General features: G+C 40.8%; 1 pseudogene across 2 annotated transcripts; it reads right to left on the reverse strand.

Annotated features, from left to right (window-relative positions):
- Positions 1-333: 333 nt before the first annotated feature.
- Positions 334-6,566, reverse strand: LOC110978254 (leucine-rich repeat-containing protein 51 pseudogene; annotated as a pseudogene). Of its 2 annotated transcripts, XR_015424238.1 has the most exons (4): positions 6,381-6,566; positions 2,753-2,843; positions 2,459-2,547; positions 334-1,839 (listed from the first exon to the last, which is right to left on the reverse strand). The product of XR_015424238.1 is annotated as a leucine-rich repeat-containing protein 51 pseudogene, transcript variant X1 (transcript). The 2 variants fall into 2 exon arrangements; XR_015424239.1 differs by lacking the exons at positions 2,753-2,843; positions 6,381-6,566 and adding an exon at positions 2,637-2,739.
- Positions 6,567-7,911: the final 1,345 nt, after the last annotated feature.

Consider the following 7,911-nt stretch of genomic DNA (forward strand, 5'->3'; position numbering starts at 1 on the left):
TACACAAGGGAATACGTGAATTCAAAATGAAAATATGGGATCGATATTGCTCCCACACGTAAATCGTTACACGAAAGAGCAGCCTGAGTGTGTACGGTGTTAAGCTCCAAAGTTCAGTTTACATCCATTGCTTGAGGCCGCTGAGGCTGTGGTTAGGTATTCATTGCTTGCAGGCATGCATAATGTAACAGATATTGCTGATTTATCTTTTCGCATGAAAAATGATATGACGGTCATCGTGTTTTAAACTTCGAACTGGGCTCCAACATTTATCAGATTATCGTAACTATTTTAGTCTTCGACGTGTCAATGTAACACTCGTTGGCTGTCATATTCATTCAAATAACATTTTTGCTTTATTCACATTTGCTTAAATCGGTTTATCACTTATGTGAGTGCATAGCACTCCTTCAACTTGAAATTCATCTCTACACATGAAAAGGAAGTCGTTGCCATCAACGTAGTTATTTAGTTCGAGCGTTAGTATAGCAACGCGATCTGCCACCCTTAGAGATGGCATCCACGCTCGCCCGCTTTGAAACGGTTGCTCAGTGCGACTGGTCAAATCGGTTGCTATGCGACGTAGGATGAGGACTTGAACGCAAGTGTAATGACGGTAAAGTTAGTTCGGTATTGGACATTCGCATAGGCTTCTATGGCAGCGAATGTCTATTCAATTGGGGGATATTGGATATATATCCGACATTCGATTAAATGTGGACTGCTACTGCTGTTGTGCCCAAAAACTGTCAGATCTGTTTCCAGCGTGCGCAGTCTATCTTGCAAGGTCCATATGAGATATTCGCTGTAGAAGCCTATGCGAATGTGAAGGGTTCAGTATCAAATTATTTTACTCAAGAATACTTTTATCTAAAAATCATTTGGGCTGCCGTAGTTTCATGATAAGGAAATTCATCACTTCCACAGCAACTATGAAGTGTGGCCCACGAACGGCTCGAATCTGAGGTTAAAAACTGACGGTCGTGTGCCAATAATTTCACTACAAAAAAAGAAGAATGAAGTCGAATGCAAGTTAAATGACAATACTATTTACAAATGTATATATCAACTGCTTTGCTACAAGCACATTTCAGGAAAAATATGTATTGAAAATGTTCTTAGAATGTCTTTGGACGTCTCCGTTTCTTCTCTCGCTTTTTATTGTACCCTAAAAAGTTCACCATTGTTTTAGCTGTATCTCGTTCAGCCGTGGTTACACGACTGAAGTCTAGTGCCCTCAGTTGGGGGAGTTTGGTTAGTACATAGTGACGATACCCGCGTTCGCTGTCTACTGGGTTGCCATGCAACGTCAAACTCATCAGCTTCGGCAAGCCAGAAAGTTTGTCAATCTCCTTCAGATCATCCAGGCTGTTACCATGGAGATATAATATCTTCAAGTTGGGGAATTTCAAGAGGACGTCATCTACACTGACCAAGTAGTTGAAGGACATGTCAAGCCAGGTCAGTTCGGTGGGACTGGTTATCAGTGACGTCACGAAACTCTCGAATCCGTTCCAGTCCTGGACGAGGTTGTTGTTAAGCTTGAGGGACACGCTTGCGTACTTGCCGTCGTCTGCTTTCCGCAGACTCTTATTAGTATTTTGGCGGGGTTCGTCTGCCCACTCGGACAAGTCCATATCTAGTGATCCGATGTGCTTGAAGGACAAGTCGAGGGGCGGAGCGGAGAATCGCGCCTCCGAGTTCGAGTCGATGACTGGAGTAACCGCCCTGTGGGCTTTCTTCTCCCGTCGACGTGGCAGTTGCGTGTAAAACGACGTCATGATGATGTTATTGCTGTAGCACCTCTTGTTTGAATTATCTAGCGTTGATCTAACGTACCTGAAGAACACATTCCAGTCAGATAAAATTAAGCATCAGTGAATGTACACACGAGTGTGTGGATTCCTTATGAAAAATTCCTTATGATCGATGAAGTCTTAATCGAACGCGGTGGGCCCTGTTATGTTTCCGTACAAAACAGTGTAAGCATCCACGTACATTCTCCAACTTTAAGCTCATAGGCACACACTCCTATATCGAACAAAGTGTGGATCGATTTTTTAGGTAACTGGTGCTGTTTAAACTGTGGATAATGTTGTTAAGTGACTAGCATAATAACGTGTGTACTAAACTGGTATTGACTATATACCAAACACTGTAATGTTGCTTGGTTTGCGGGAAAAAGCATTTGTTTTTAAAGTTACAAAGTGGATTTTTTTTTTCAAAGTTAACATGTCGTTTATTGTAATCTTTAGGCCAATATAATTTGCTTTCTGTCTTTGAGAATTAAACTGGTCGAGGCTGGCTCATTGGTTTATGACAGAAGCAGTATGTGTCGAACTTAAACAGGCGTTAATTTATTTAGGGTTTTTTTCTTCAGAGTGTTATTGATTAAAGGCGCGTCGAAGTTATTTCATATTTTGAAAATGAGGTAAAAAACTGGATCATAAGTACTTACCCTTTTCAAGTAGAAAGTTGCTTCATCATCAGACGGGACTTTTTAGGCTTCCAGCTTTGTCGGAGCATCAGTAGTCTGGCAAATGGTTACTGCAATGAAATAAAATAATTATCATTGAGTTTAACCTGAAGGGCTGAAGTTAACAACCTCAGCTATGAATCACGTCTGTGTTACTTACACGTATCCTTATATTAATGAGCTGTTTCGATGTCCCTTTCCCACTTATACCCGGTGTAGGTTCATACCCACTTCTGCTATCAAGACTACCGGACAAGTGTTATATGCCTGTTCTACCTGTTTTCACGAGGTTACTAAGCCGTCCATTTGCGATCACTCCTCTGTTCAAATCTGCCCCCAGGCCGCTAGAGACAGTGGCTGCAGCTTCCTGGAATTTGAGCAAATTGGAAGATCACTTGGCAGGAATTACTCCTTTCTCTCTTTCAAAATGTATTTTGCACTTAAGAACCTTTGCAGATTTAAAGAAACATCTCAGGTATGGCAAGTCCAACAGATAAACACTATACACTAACTGCTTCCCTTTGTGGCAACATGCAACATTAGTGGCTGCAGCTGGATACACTCTACGGCTATTGTTTGTAGTGTTACATAGTCAACGGCTGATGCATGATGGAACCAGTGCCATTGTGTTGTATATTTTGTGCCAGTCTAGTCCGAGCCTAGCTCCATGGTCCGAGGGAGACCATACGTAGGCTAGCCCCGTACGAGCAGACTGCAAGGTTGGCTTTAGGGCTCAACGGTGTACTGTACATGTATACTTCCGACAACAGCAAAGAGCAGGAAGAACGTAAACAAAGTGGATTCAAGAACTGAAAATGTTGCAATGAAAAAAGATATTCCACCTTTCCGTAATGTCCACCGGACAATAAAATGACCCATGACATCTGTGTGGTTTGACCCTTGTAGTGTTCCCACATGTAATACTCCACTTCTCAGTAATTCCACAGGAGGGTCTGTCAAATCCGACAGCCGCTCAAGTATGGACACCTGCCGCAATACATCAATACTACAAGCACCCCCTCGTAGTTGCTTTCCGATTCCCATGAGTGCTTCAGTTTTAATTATAGAGTTCCCGTATCAACTCCAATGGTCTTCATCCCGTCTTCATTTCGCAGATGAGTAGGCATTCAAGGCTGCCCACCGAGCGGATTAAATCAGATTGACTAATCCGCACCACGGGCTGTGTTGTCCGTGTTCCCCTGTCTTGCATTTCTCAGGATTCCCCTCCCCCCCCCAAAAAAAAACAGCCCCCATGCCTACCAGACCAGCAACAGTGTTTAATCATTGGGTTGCTCACAACAGTAATAACTGCAAGCTAGTGTCAGCAACTGTGGGGTTAAAATCAACACCTTTTGGTGTTATCAAATGAACACACCATAGAGTGTTACTTTAACACTACTGGTGTTACACTGCACACTTACAAATGTGAAAGTGCACTGGAAGGTGTTAAAAGTAACACCAAATAACACTAACATTTTTAACACTGTTGTAAAGTGTTGGTGTAGTCCTCTGGTTACACCGGGGGTGTTAAATTAATCACCCCAGTTTTTGCCGTGTACCTATAAATGTAACACGACCACTTAAAATAGCTCTTTTAGCTGTTTCTCATGGATGTAGTGATTGCACGAAAAACCCAACGCACCTCATGTTGCGTTTGCATGATATTCATTTGACCCCTGTCAAGCTACCAGACTGGAATTTTCAACTTTTGTATCTTATTTCCCATAGGCCAACGTGACATTAAACCGTTAACCAAAACCCAAGTATCATTTTTGCATCCCAGAGCAGAAAATCCTATCCCGAGAATTCTTCTCGACTTTCACTGGCGGAAGAAAGACGCCAGTGTTTGCCCCGTCGCTAAGGTCGGGACCTCGTTGCTAGGAGGTGATGTATATCCGTAACGAAGCACGCAGGTTGAAAAAAGTCGCATTATTTTTGCCGACATTGGATAAATATTTGGTTATGCTTGCGCGACATTACTGGGAAATGAGTTTGTTCACATTATTGTGTTTCCGCACACGCGGACGCAAACAGACAGTAAAACAAAGACGGCCACACATAATCATGTAATTGTATTACGTCTTGATTTTTCTTTTGTATTTGTTTTCGTCTTGTAGGCGACAAGGAAACAATTCCCAATGTTTTTACGTATTATAACGTGTCAATGATATTCTAGCTTCCAAAATATAATATAAAATATAAAAATATAAAAATACAAATATAAAAATATCCAAATCAATAACTGTAATCTCCGTTTTATGTGTGAATATAAAGCAGACTTACGTGTATCACACTTAAATATTGATTCCAATATCAGGTCATTTGTATATATGCTTTGTATATAGTCCCCCCGTACATTTTCCGAAAGGTCATATTCCAGCAGGCACGTCAGACAGGTGTTTCGTGTATACGGGACACAAGGAAAGTCAGTATTTAACCTACCCCTGGAGGAAGGACCTCCTCCAGCATGGAATTCGATTGAATACTGGATATGATGATTATAAAACCTTGAAAGCACCCCAGGCAGTGCTTCTTGCTTGTAGTTACCACAGATCGTTCCATTGCACCAGAAAAATGGCCAAATCAAGAAGGAAATTCGAATAATTATATCTACAAATATCGGAGAACCTAGTCAAAAAGACCGTATGCAGCAGTTGCCATTTGATGATTTACGACAAAAGCCAACATGTAGTAAAAATAAGTCACAATGTAAAGGCAATAGCTGACACATTACGCCTCCCAGTACAGAGTGCAATTATAGAAATTCCCTAGCTCATAAATATCTCGTCAGTTAATGGTAAATCATGATAAAAGCACCCATTCCCTAAGCATAGTAAAATAAATTACTCGAATGACAAAGTCAGTATTGGTTTACAACACAACGGAGTTGCGCGTCTGAAGATTTTTTTACCTTTATTTATAGCGTGAAACCTAGGCCCCTCGATTTATCACTCGTTTTATTAACAGAAAGAAGGTTATCGCTGATCGAACATAAAGATAACCCCTTTATTGGATTGATTTTGTGCCATTCTAGTTGTGTGCAAATACCTAAGATAAAGGGCAACTTTTGGCATTGTTGGTGTTATATGTACTTTCGAGATAATAACTATATATAAAGGAAGAAAAAAGCAATGATTAAACATGACATCTAAGCCTGTGACATTTTGTGACAGTAAGGTGTTGTAACAGTCCGGAACATTGCTTTTTCATCAGTGTCGTAACCAGATTGCCTAAAGGCGCCTTTCCATAAGCGCGTCAGCACTTGCGCCAATTAAGTGTTGTGTACCCGTCAAAATCGCTCCTGGGGCGAGTTTGATCATTTTTTGTTGGCCAAACGCAACGCACACGTGTGTTATGTTTATGGAGTCAATTTTTGAGTCCGAGGAAGTGCCACTCACCGTAACGCATCGTGTACGCAACGCACCTAAAACATTAACATATGGATAGGCGCCAAACATTTACATATGGATAGGCGCCAAACATTTACTTTTGGATAGGCGCCTTAAAGATGTACTCTGTACAAAAAATGTATCGGGAAATTAAGGGGATCAGAAATGTGACGATAATCATAAGACTTAGTAAACTTCTGCTCAGTGTAGGTTTTTTTTTACGAATTCACTCACCTGACATGGCGGCGAATTTTACTTTTCTCGTTTATTAAATGACAAAAGTTTGCCTTTTATTTACAGTATTATCATAAGGGCAACGCCAAATACATTACACTCCCTGAGAGACAACCTTACGGACAGTTCTCCTTCCCCTGCCCCCCCCAAATCCTCTAAAACAATTTCCCTATAGAATGAATTCAACCCAAATTCACCTGGAAATGTCAATGTCTAACATTTGTTTCAGTTCGCTGATTGGAGTGTAAAATAAAATACGGAAATTGTTACAGTCAACTTACCGATTATAGTCTCCTATACTCATCAATAAGGAGCGTCTCGTCTTGATTCAAGTGTTGATAAGTCGATCACGGACCTGCTCTTCCAAGTGTTAAGTGTTGCGCGGGTGCGTGTGATGACTATATAATCAAGCCACCTGTTCTCGCACCGACGAACCTTGTGTTTGTGATTTTGTCGGGTAGTGCCTGTCCATCTGGCATGTACAGTGTACATGTACATGTACAAGTATCAACCTGAGTGCGTACCTTCCTGCGGGTCTAGGGACCGGCTCAAAACACCTGCAGTAGTTTGTTAAAGACGCAGTGCCGGACAGATTGCTTAATTTAGATGTCTCTGTTTTAAGTGTTCTTTGTCCACCGGACGGACATTGGAGGTTTTGAAAGATTTTTTTGAAGTGCCAACCAAGGATGGCTATCCATAGAATTTGCATACATATGGTATAGGTTTTCCCGGTCAATTTCTACAAATGAGCAGCCACTCTAACCTCCGTGCCATTCTATTTTGCGCGGAATTGAAAGCACCTGTAAAACGGTCATTCAATTTCGTTTTAAGACTAGGCAAAAGTACCGTTGCGCTATTCGATTTAATAAAATTACCACAATTCAACCAAAAAAGCATTCGATTAAGCAGGCACTTTTTCGAGGCGTGTGTTCGGTCATTCGTTTTCATTATTGGACAGGCATCTCTGCAATTTGTGCAATCCAAAAAACGCACGAATGAACCTGCAGCAGCGGAGGTGCGATCTACTCCAGCAAACAGCCATTCAGAACTCTGATGCTATTACTCAATTGAAGTGCACATTTTACCAAGATGTCTGGCACGCCAACTGATTGATGGTTTAGGAAGGCGGGAGCAACATAGGCCTAGGTAAAAAATAAAAGCCAGAATAAAGAAAAATCATAAAGAAACCAATAACAATGAGGAAAACAGAATGTTTCAAAACACAATCACTGAAAGATTATAGGAATTCGTCAGTTTACGATCCCCCTAAATGAAAATAAAGAAAACAATGACCAATAGGTCCAAAATCTACGGGAAACAAACAGGAATAAAGAAAACAAGATTCGACTCACCAAAGTTGTTTATTTCAGTGAATTTGTTGCTGTTTGTTTTGTTATGTTTTGTTGTGGACATTTTTTTATAGTGCTTGAATTTAAATTTTCTTTGTGTGAAATTGGTTGCCTCTTCACGAAATTGAAAATAAGGAAATCAGCAAAAATGTCCAGTCCAACTAGCTTTGCTAAATTGAATGACGATTGTGCGTCACGAAAAAGAATGACGCTTTCCTTAATTAAACACATTGCTAAAGGAATCCAAAACTCAAAACGAAATTGAATGCCTGAATTCCGAGTTCGAAACAAAGTAAAAAACTTCAATGGAAAAATGGCTTAAATTCAAACACAAGGAAATTAAATTGGCTGCTCTTTTGCCAAAATTGACCGGGGAAAACCTGTACAAAAGGATTGCCAACTTGCACCAAAAGGAATTCGAGTTGCAGCAAGTGCACAGGAACCTTATATAGGTTGGGCCTTC

Source organism: Acanthaster planci, linkage group LG02 (genome assembly GCF_054643075.1).
Source record: "Acanthaster planci isolate LZ-2023a linkage group LG02, COTS_SCS, whole genome shotgun sequence".
Taxonomy (NCBI): domain Eukaryota; kingdom Metazoa; phylum Echinodermata; class Asteroidea; order Valvatida; family Acanthasteridae; genus Acanthaster; species Acanthaster planci.